General features: G+C 43.1%; 1 non-coding gene across 1 annotated transcript; it reads left to right on the forward strand.

Annotated features, from left to right (window-relative positions):
• Positions 1-1925: 1925 nt before the first annotated feature.
• Positions 1926-1996, forward strand: trnag-gcc (transfer RNA glycine (anticodon GCC)). The gene has a single exon. It is a non-coding gene; the product is annotated as a tRNA-Gly (tRNA).
• Positions 1997-9543: the final 7547 nt, after the last annotated feature.

The following is a 9543-nucleotide window of genomic DNA, read 5'->3' on the forward strand; positions in this document are numbered from 1 at the left end:
TCTCCTCATCATATTGAGACATTTATTTTTTCACCTGTGTTGTGCCTTGGGAATTTCCGCACTCTGTCCTCTGGAGCTCAAACATTCTCTGGATATAATTCAATTCCACCAACAGCAACATTGAAAAGATATCGGAAGCACATTGGTGACTTTTCACTAAAAGCACAGAAAGAAGAGGGGTCATGCGGGATTTGAAACTGAGATCGCGCGCGTATCACATAACACAACCCTCCAAGCGAAAATCACACCCCTCGACCAACAAACCGCTGATGCTGAAGCCGTGGAGTCAGTTGAAAGGTGCGCTGCCTCCCACAGCCGATCGGCCATCCTTTCAGACCTCTTCTGTCCATCCAATCTCGTTTTCTGTTCCGGTGCACAGCAATATCAAGTTGTACATTAACTATTTCCAGTCACCAATATTAGTCTCCGTTTAACAAATTGGTTTCGACTGTACGACTTGAATTATGAAGTAAGACGTTTCAGAATGAGTTGCTCTGAAACTACATTGCTTGGGAGGAGACTGAGAGATGTAGATAAACAGCAAAACCTTGGAGTGTATGTCCACAGATCCCAGAAGGTAGCAGAACAGCTAGATAAGGTGGTTGAGAAGCCATAAAGAATATTCTCCTTTATTAGCCGAGGCATAGAATATAAGAGCAGGGGAGGTTCTGTTAGAAATTTATAAAACAATAGTTAGCCCACAGCAAGAATACTGCGTACAGTTGTGGTCACCACATTACAGGAAAGATGTGATTGCACGAGAGATGGTACAGAGGAGATTTAAGACAATGTTGCCAGAACTGGAGAATTTTAGCTATGAGATTAGATTGGATAAGCTGGGGTTGTTTGCTTTGGAACTGAGGAGGCTGTTGGGAGATTTAATTGAGGTGTTTAACATTATGACGGGCCTCGATCGAGTGTATAGTAAGGACCTATTTCCCTTCGTAGGGAGGTCAATAATCAGGATACATCAATCTTAGTTAATCGGTAGAATGATTAGAGGGGAGTGAATTTTTTTTTCCATCCAGAGGGTGGTGGGTGTGGGGGTCGGAAAATCACTGCCAGAAAGGGTGGGAGAGGCGGAAACCCTCATCGCATTGAAAAATAAAAACTTCAATATGCACGTGAAGATCCATAACCGACAAGATTAGGGACCAAACGCTGGAAAGTGAGATGAGGCTCGGTACCGATTTTTCGGCCGGCACAGGCACGATGTGCAGAATGGCTTCCTTCTTTGGCATAACTTTCTCGGATTCTATGATATAATTGCCGTCTGTCTCGGCATCGCGATAATATACACTCGACCAGAAGTATACTTTAATCAAATTGATGCTTTGTTTCACTGTGAGAGTGAAGAGACATAAGTGTGTAGACATTAGCTGCAGCAGCTGGGTTGCACCTTTACTTTTCCAACCGTCTCAGTCCTTTTTTTTACCTTTCTCTGCTGGTGTTGCAGGTGAGATCAGCCTTCGCCGTTCAAGGAAGCCTGAGAAGCCCGTCGGGCACAACAGAGAGAGAAGAGACAGAGACAGGGAAAGATAGAGAGATGCATGCAAAGAAAATAAAGAGTATAAATGTCAGGTTTTGCAAACGACCAGAATTTAAGTTACAGATTGGGAGAGATTCCTTCTCGGGTCTTGAAATCTTGCAAGAGAAGATTGGACGCTCAATTGAAAGCACCAGCCACGTTGAAGTATCTCTGATGCTGGGAGAGCGGTAAATGCAGTCAATTAACTCCAATTAATCTATTTGAGCATTGAAGAGATCTTTAAACAGTTGGGGGTTGCGAGCAGAATTCAAACCAAGGCAGGAAAACCCCAATGGAGTTTTGAGACCAACGCTTGAACCACTCGGCCATCGCAAGTCAACGGCATGTTCGTTTAGACAGCATTCCATATAGGAGCATGTAACTTCTGCAAATGCCAGCATTGGTGGTTCAGGGGTAGAATTCTCGCCTGCCACGCGGGAGACCCGGGTTCGATTCCCGGCCAATGCAAGATCGTTTTGCATTTTGCACCAATGAGGAACCTCGGAACAGGATTGTGGTATTTGTTCCGTCGAGTCTGTTCCGCAACTCAATACGATCATGGCTGAGTTATGACCGAAATCCCTGTACCCGCCTTAGTCCCATATCTCGAAATATCTTTGGTTGACAAAAATCGATAAATCACGGGTTTGAAATTAACAATTGAGCTCGCATCAACTGCTGTTTATGGAAGAGAGTTCCAAACTTCTCCAACACTTTGCTTGCAGAAGTGTTTCCTAACTTCACTCCTGAAAGTCTGACTCTAATGTTTAGCCTATGTCCCCAAGTCCCAGACACCACAACGAGCGGAAATAGTTTCTGTCCATCTACCCCATCAGTTCCTCTTAATATCTTGAACATTTCGATCACATCAACCCTTAATCTACTAAATTGAAGGGAATACAACTGTAGTTTGTGCAATCTCTCCTCATAATTTATTGCCTAGCGTCCAGTTGTCTTTCTAGTAAATCACACTGCACTCCCTCCAAGGCCAATATATCCTTCCTAAGGTGCGGTGCCCAAAACTGAACACAGTACTCCAGGTGTGGTCCAACCAGAGCTTTGTGTAGCTGTAGCATAATGTCTATTCTCATCCTCTAAACATATAGGCCACCATTCCATTAGCCTTTTGGATTATATTCTGTTCGTGTCCATGACATGTAATTGATCTCTGTCCATGGACACCTAAGTTCCTTTGGAACTCCACAGTTTCGAATTTTTCACCTTTTATAAAGTATTCTGATCTATCCTTTTGAGGTCCAAAGTGGATGACCTCACACTTGCCTAAATTGAAATCCATTTGCCACAGTTTTGCCCATTCATTCATTATATTAATGTCTCTCTGGAATTTACCAGAATGATACCCGGACTTCAAGGGTTAAGTTACGAAGAGAGATTACACAAATTGGGGTTGCATTCTCCAGAGTTTCGAAGGTTAAGGGGTGATCTGATCGAAGTTTATAAGATATCAAGGAGAACAGATAGGGTGGATAGAGAGAAACTATTTCCGCTGGTTGGGGGTTTTGGAAGTAGGGGGCACTGTCTAAAAATTAGAGCCAGACCTTTCAGGAGCGAGATTAGAAAACATTTCTACACACAAAAGGTTGTAGAAGTTTGGAACTCTCTTCCGCAAATGGCAATTGATACTAGCTCAATTTATAAATTTAAATCTGAGATAGATAGCTTTTTGGCAACCAAAGGTATTAAGGGATATGGGCCAAAGGCAGGTATATGGAGTTAGATCACAGATCAGCCATGATCTTATCAAATGGCGGAGCAGCCACGAGGGGCTGAATGGTCTACTCCTGTTCCTGTGCTCCTATTCCTATATAATCTACACTGCTTATAACGCTGCCCATTTTGGTGTCATCGGCAAACTTCCATATGTCGTTCCCTGTCCCGTCATCCAATATCAATGAGACCACCTGAATAGGGGGAGATTCACATTCAGCATCAATCTCTGCATCATCTTGAGACATTTTATTTACTTCACATGTGTTGCACTTTGGAAACTTCAGCACTCTGTCCTCTGGAGCTCAAACATGCACTTTAATCCTACCAACAGGAACACTGAAAAGATGTCAGAAGCCAATTGGTGTATTTTACACTCAACGTAGCTGAACAGCAAGAGCTTATTGGGGATTTTACCCCGGGACTCTCAGATATTAATCAACCAAAGCCCCCGAAACAAGAATCATACATCTCTACCAACCAGACGCTGTTACTTACATCATGCAGCCAGTTTAAAGTTTCGCTGTCTCCCATAGCCGATCGGCTACCCTTTCAGACCTCTTCTGTCCATCCAATCTCGTTTTCTATTCCGGTATACAGCAATATCAAGTTGTACACTAACTATTTCCAGTCACCAATATTAGTTTCCCTTTACTAAATTGGTTTCGTCTCTCCGACTTATATGATCAAGCAAGACGTTTCAGAATTAGTTGCTCGGAAACTACATTGCTTTGGAGGATACTGAGAGGTGTCGTTAAAAAGAGAGACCTTGGAGTGCATGTCCACAGATCCCTGAAGGGAAGAGGAGAGGTGTTTAATGTGGTTAAAAAGGTATAAAGGATACTTTGCTTTATAAGCCGAGGCATAGAATGTAAGAGCAGGGAGGTTATTCTGGAACTGAATAAAACACTAGTTCGGCTGCAGCTGGAGTATTGCGTACAGTTTTGGTCACCACATTACAGGAAAGATGGGACGACACTCGAAATGGTACAGAGATTTACGACGATGTTGCGAAGAGTGGAGAATTTTGGCTATGAGGATAGATTGGATAGGCTGAGGTTGTTTTCTCTGGAACCGACGAGGCTGAGGCGAGATTTAATTGAGGTGTATAAAATTATCACGGGCCTCGATAGAGTGGATAGGAAGGACCTGATTCACGTAGCAGAGAGTTCAATAAAAAGGGTCATAGATTTAAGGTAATTGGTAGAAGGATTAGAGTGGAGCAGAGGGGAATTTTGTTCCACCCAGCGGGTGGTGGGGGTCTGGAACTCACTGCCTGAGAGGGTGGGAGGAGCAGAAACCCTCATCGGGTTTAAAAAGGACTTCAATATGCACTTGAAGAGCCGTAACCGACAAGACTACGGACTAAACGCCGGTAAGTCGGGTGATGCTGGATATCTCTTTTCCGGCCGGTACAAACATGATAGGCCGAATGGCCTCCGCTAACGTAAATTTTAATGATTCTATGATATGTTTTGCCGTCTATCTCGGCATGGTGATAACATACACTCTCCCATAAGTATACTTTACTCAAATTGGTGCTTTGTTTTACTGTGAGAGCGAAGAGATCTTAATGTTTAGACATTGACTGCAGCAGCTGGGTTGCACCTTTACTTTTCCTACCGTCTCAACCTTTCTTTAACTTTCTCTGCTGGTGTTGCAGGATCGATCAGGCATCGCCGTTCACGGAAGCCTGAGAAGTCCATTAGAGGACAAAACAAGAGACAGAGACAGGGAGAGATAGAGAAATGCATGCAAAGAAAATAAAGAGTATAAACAGAATCATAGAATCATAAAATGGTTACAGCAGAGAGGGAGGCCATTCGGCCCATCGAGCTCGTGCCGGCTCGTTGTTAAAGCAGTCAAGATAGTCCCATTCCCCCGCTCCTTCCCGTTAGCCCTGAATTTATTTCCCTTCAAGTATTTATCGAATTCCTTTTTGAAAGCCACCTTTCAATCAGCGCATTCCAGATTATAACTACTCGCTGGGTAAAGAACTGTTTCCTCATGTCGCCTTTGGTTCTTTTGCCAATCACCTTAAATCTGTGTCCTCTGGTTCTCGACCCTTCCGCCAATGGAAACAGTTTCTCTTTATTTATTTATCTCAACTCTTCATGATTTTGAACACTTCGATCAAATCTCCTCTTAACGTTCTCTGCTCGAAGGAGAACAACCCCAGCACCGGCTAAATGCGGTCAATTAGCTTCAATTCATTTATTGGAGCATTAAACAGCTCTTTAAACATTACTGTGACATTATGGTAGCGCGGCCTTGCGGTCGAAGGTGTTAAATTTAATTTCTATAGAAGCGTGGGTTTGAATCCCACCGCTGTTAGAATTTCTGCCAGTGTTTATTTTGACCTGTTCACAGAAAACCCGATTGTAGTGCGATGGAGCAGAGGATGTGAAAGAAGCTGAAAGTGAACGTGCAGATATTATTTTCATCACGGGGACAGGACACGTTTCTCACCTTAAGATTCTTTCCAGCAGAGTAGGAGAGGTGATCAAAGTGACCGGGCTCCAGCAGCGCAATCAGTCAGTGCGCGGTCCTTATATGACCGGACAAGGTCGGGAAATGGCGAGGTTGTTAGTCGAATCTCACCTAGATCAACGAATCCTTTTCCTTGTGAACATTTCGAACGGAGCTGTACGTATAATTGAGTGTTCCAAAATGCATCAATTATTTGTATCGCCGTGTGGTTCCTCTTGTTGCAATATCAGATGAGATATTTAGTGTTATCAGTTTACAGGAGGGAGGCTGCGGTATTGGAGCCGCAAACTATGATTTTGATCCATCTACAAATTATGGAATTTAGCCTGAGCTTTAACCCTGCGCGTTCGACCGCTCAGTCACGATACTTTCCATCTTGCGATCTTCAGGAGCTACTTTCACAGGAATAGAATTACTGCAAGCAAGAATTCTACCCCTCAAGCACCAATGCTCGCAGGCAGCAGGATGCATGTGTCCAGTTGGAAACCTTTCTGAAGGAACATGCAGTCTGACAGAGCCGGAAGTCCAGCAGATTGACTTTTGCGGTGAGCAGATGATGTGCCTCCATCTTGAGAGTGTTTCACCAATCCAGCTCAGAGTGGATTAAGCATTATAAATTCGGGTGGGACTGGAGCCACTTGTATCAGATGAAGTGGAGGGGGTTATTTCCCTTCCTTGACGATCATTAATGATCCTGTTGCGGTTTTGCTGCAAAATTTCACTTCCCAGCGCCGAAATCACCGAACCCTGAACTAAAATTCAACGATGGTGAGATTCGGACATACAACCTTTGCAGTGATTAGAAGAAGTCCCACGTGCTACCCATGGCACCACAAATCGGCTGTCGATTAGGTTATTTCACGTTACCCATATGCTGCTTTGGAACTTTTGCTGCGGTGCAGTCAGTGGTTCAAAAGCTCAGTGGGGATTCACAGCGCTCCTGAGAAATCGACACAGGGACGGTTTGTGCAATGCATAGTCCTCTCTCTCGCTCCCATTTGCTCACTCTCGCTTTCTCTCTTGAGCTCTGACTCTCCCCGTTTATCTCAAGAGGGCTGGAAAACAAGGGGTGGATGTTATGTTACAGCTGCACAGAGCTCTGGTGAGACCCCATCTGGAGGATTGCATTCAGTTCCGGGCACCCACCTAAGGAAGGATGCTCGAGGGGCTGAATGGCCTACTCATGTTCCCAAGTTCCAATGAATGGAACAATAATTCAAGTATAGAGACCCTAATGTCTCAGGATAAGTGAGTGAAGAATGTTTTCTGTTTGAAGTACTGATTTCATTAATTGAATACTCCCAGTGTCCTACCTCATTGCAGCCCAGGCCGGACAAACTGCTCGCACAAAGTGGCATTTTCTGTGAGAACACGAAAGACTTGTTCAGGCCATGACAGTACCGAGTGCGGGTAGGTCTGCGCGTGAAATGGAAAAGTGAGTTGAAACACTCCAACAAGCAGCGGATGTCTCAGTTTCCATTTCCAAAATGCACGCACGCACGGGCCCATGATCCCCACTCACACTCTCCTTCCAATCTCACACACATCGATTCGGTTTGAAATCGTGTATGTTTTCACAATGGGATTTAATTTGAAGAAAGCAGTGCTGTAACAACCCGGGGATATTGAAGAGATGCAGTACAAGAAGATACATAAAAGGCAAATGATAACAATGACTGTTCTGACTCTGTGAGCTACAGTTAAAGGCTGACAACATTTAAAGTCTCATGCAGCAGGTCCGGGTCCAAATCTTTCACGTGGCATCTCCTTCTGTTTCTGTCACTCCTTTTCCTCCACGTACAGTGGATTTGGAATTCCTGTGCGGCTGCATTGCGCATTTTCCAGATCTGCTTCGAGCGCAATTCACTCCAGTTCATCAATTGCACACATTAGTTTGATCAAGGGGAGAGGACACCTTTTCACAGACAAGGGCTGTTCATCCTATTGTTTTTCTAGCAGAGTAGGGCAGATCATCAAAGTAACCGGATTGGGTGAACTGTCCGTACAGGTGCCTGGTGGGCTCGTGGTTATGATTCGGTGTTCACACCTCTATAATTAATTGCATGAAACCAAATAAACTCGACGAAAAGAGAAATATTTCTGTAAACACCATTAACCAACCTATAACATTCTGTTGCAGACTGAAAGAGACGCCAACGTGGTTACCGAGTGACAGTCACAAGTTTAATAATGATTTGTTTTGCATGTGAAACGCTTTTCAGACTGCATTTTAGGAGACTGGTTGTCCAGCTTGCTCGAGTAAAACATGCCACAATGTCGTGATCGCGGGTTTGATTCCTCTATGGGTTGATAAGGGGCTTTGTTTTGGGTATTCGTAATTTTAAAATCCAAGCTTTACAATCAGATCCACAGACAAATTCACGGGACAATTTTATTGAATAACATCCATTGTAACTTTACCCCTGGGCCGGAGAAACAAGTCTTTCTTATTCTTTTTCTTTCTCCGGTTTGCAGAGAAACGTTTAACTCGCGGCCTGTTCCCATTAATGATCATCAGCAACAACAGAAAGACAGAGCGGGTCTGACCGCTCCGAGATGTGGAAAAAGGATCAGTTTAGAACAAATGCATCAAATCAAATGGTCACCCGGCACCGAGAGAGGAAAAACCAAGAGGAAAAGGCAGAAGGTAACAGAGAAATAAAAACCAAATGCTATAAATATTTCCCATCGTTGATGTCTCTCTGTTCCATCCCCAATCCTTCAGTGGCGGGGATAAAATTTCACTGCAAATAAATGCTAGAATCGACCCAAAGAAGAAGAAACTAAATAACCAAAAACAGCCAAACACTGGATTACACCAAAGACCTTTAAGTTTTCAGTCGAATGCAACCGCGACTGAGCTATTGGGACACCAAAGCAAATGCAACTTTTCGCCATTGTCTTGCAAGAAAATATCACCCCAGCGACGCCTTACTGTTCATTACTGCACTTCATATATAAACATCACACTTATATATACCCAACCACAGTCCATAGATAAACACAGCACTCATATATACACATCCACTGTTCAAGATATAAACACCGCACTCACATACACAACCACAGTTCATATATAAACATCACACTCATATATACCCAACCACAGTCCATAGATAAACACAGCACTCATAGATACACATCCACTGTTCAAGATATAAACACCGCACTCACAGACACACAACAACATTTCATATATCAACATCGAACTTATATATACACACTCACAGTTCATATATAAACATCACACTCATAAAAACACACCCACATTTCATATATAAACATCGCACTCATATATACACATCCACAGTTCATATATAAACATCGCACTCATATATACATACACACAGTTCATATATAAACATCACACTCATAAAAACACACCCACAGTTCATATACAAACATCGCACTCATAAAAACACACCCACAGTTCATATATAAACATCGCACTCATATAGACACACCCACAGTTCATATATAAACATCGCACTCATATATACACACCCACAATTCATATGTCAATACTGCACTCATATATACACATCCACTGTTCGTATATAAACATCTCACTCAAATACACTCACCCACAGTTCATATTTAAACATCGCACACCTATATATACAACGACAGTTCATATATAAACATCGCACCCACATATACAAATCCACAGTCCAGAAATCAACATCGCACTCATGTATACATACCCACATTTCATATATAAACATCGCACGCATATATAAACACCCACAGTTCATATATAAACATTGCATTCATATACACTCACCCACAGCTCATAT

Source organism: Heptranchias perlo, chromosome 20 (genome assembly GCF_035084215.1).
Source record: "Heptranchias perlo isolate sHepPer1 chromosome 20, sHepPer1.hap1, whole genome shotgun sequence".
In the NCBI taxonomy this organism is placed as follows: Eukaryota; Metazoa; Chordata; class Chondrichthyes; order Hexanchiformes; family Hexanchidae; genus Heptranchias; species Heptranchias perlo.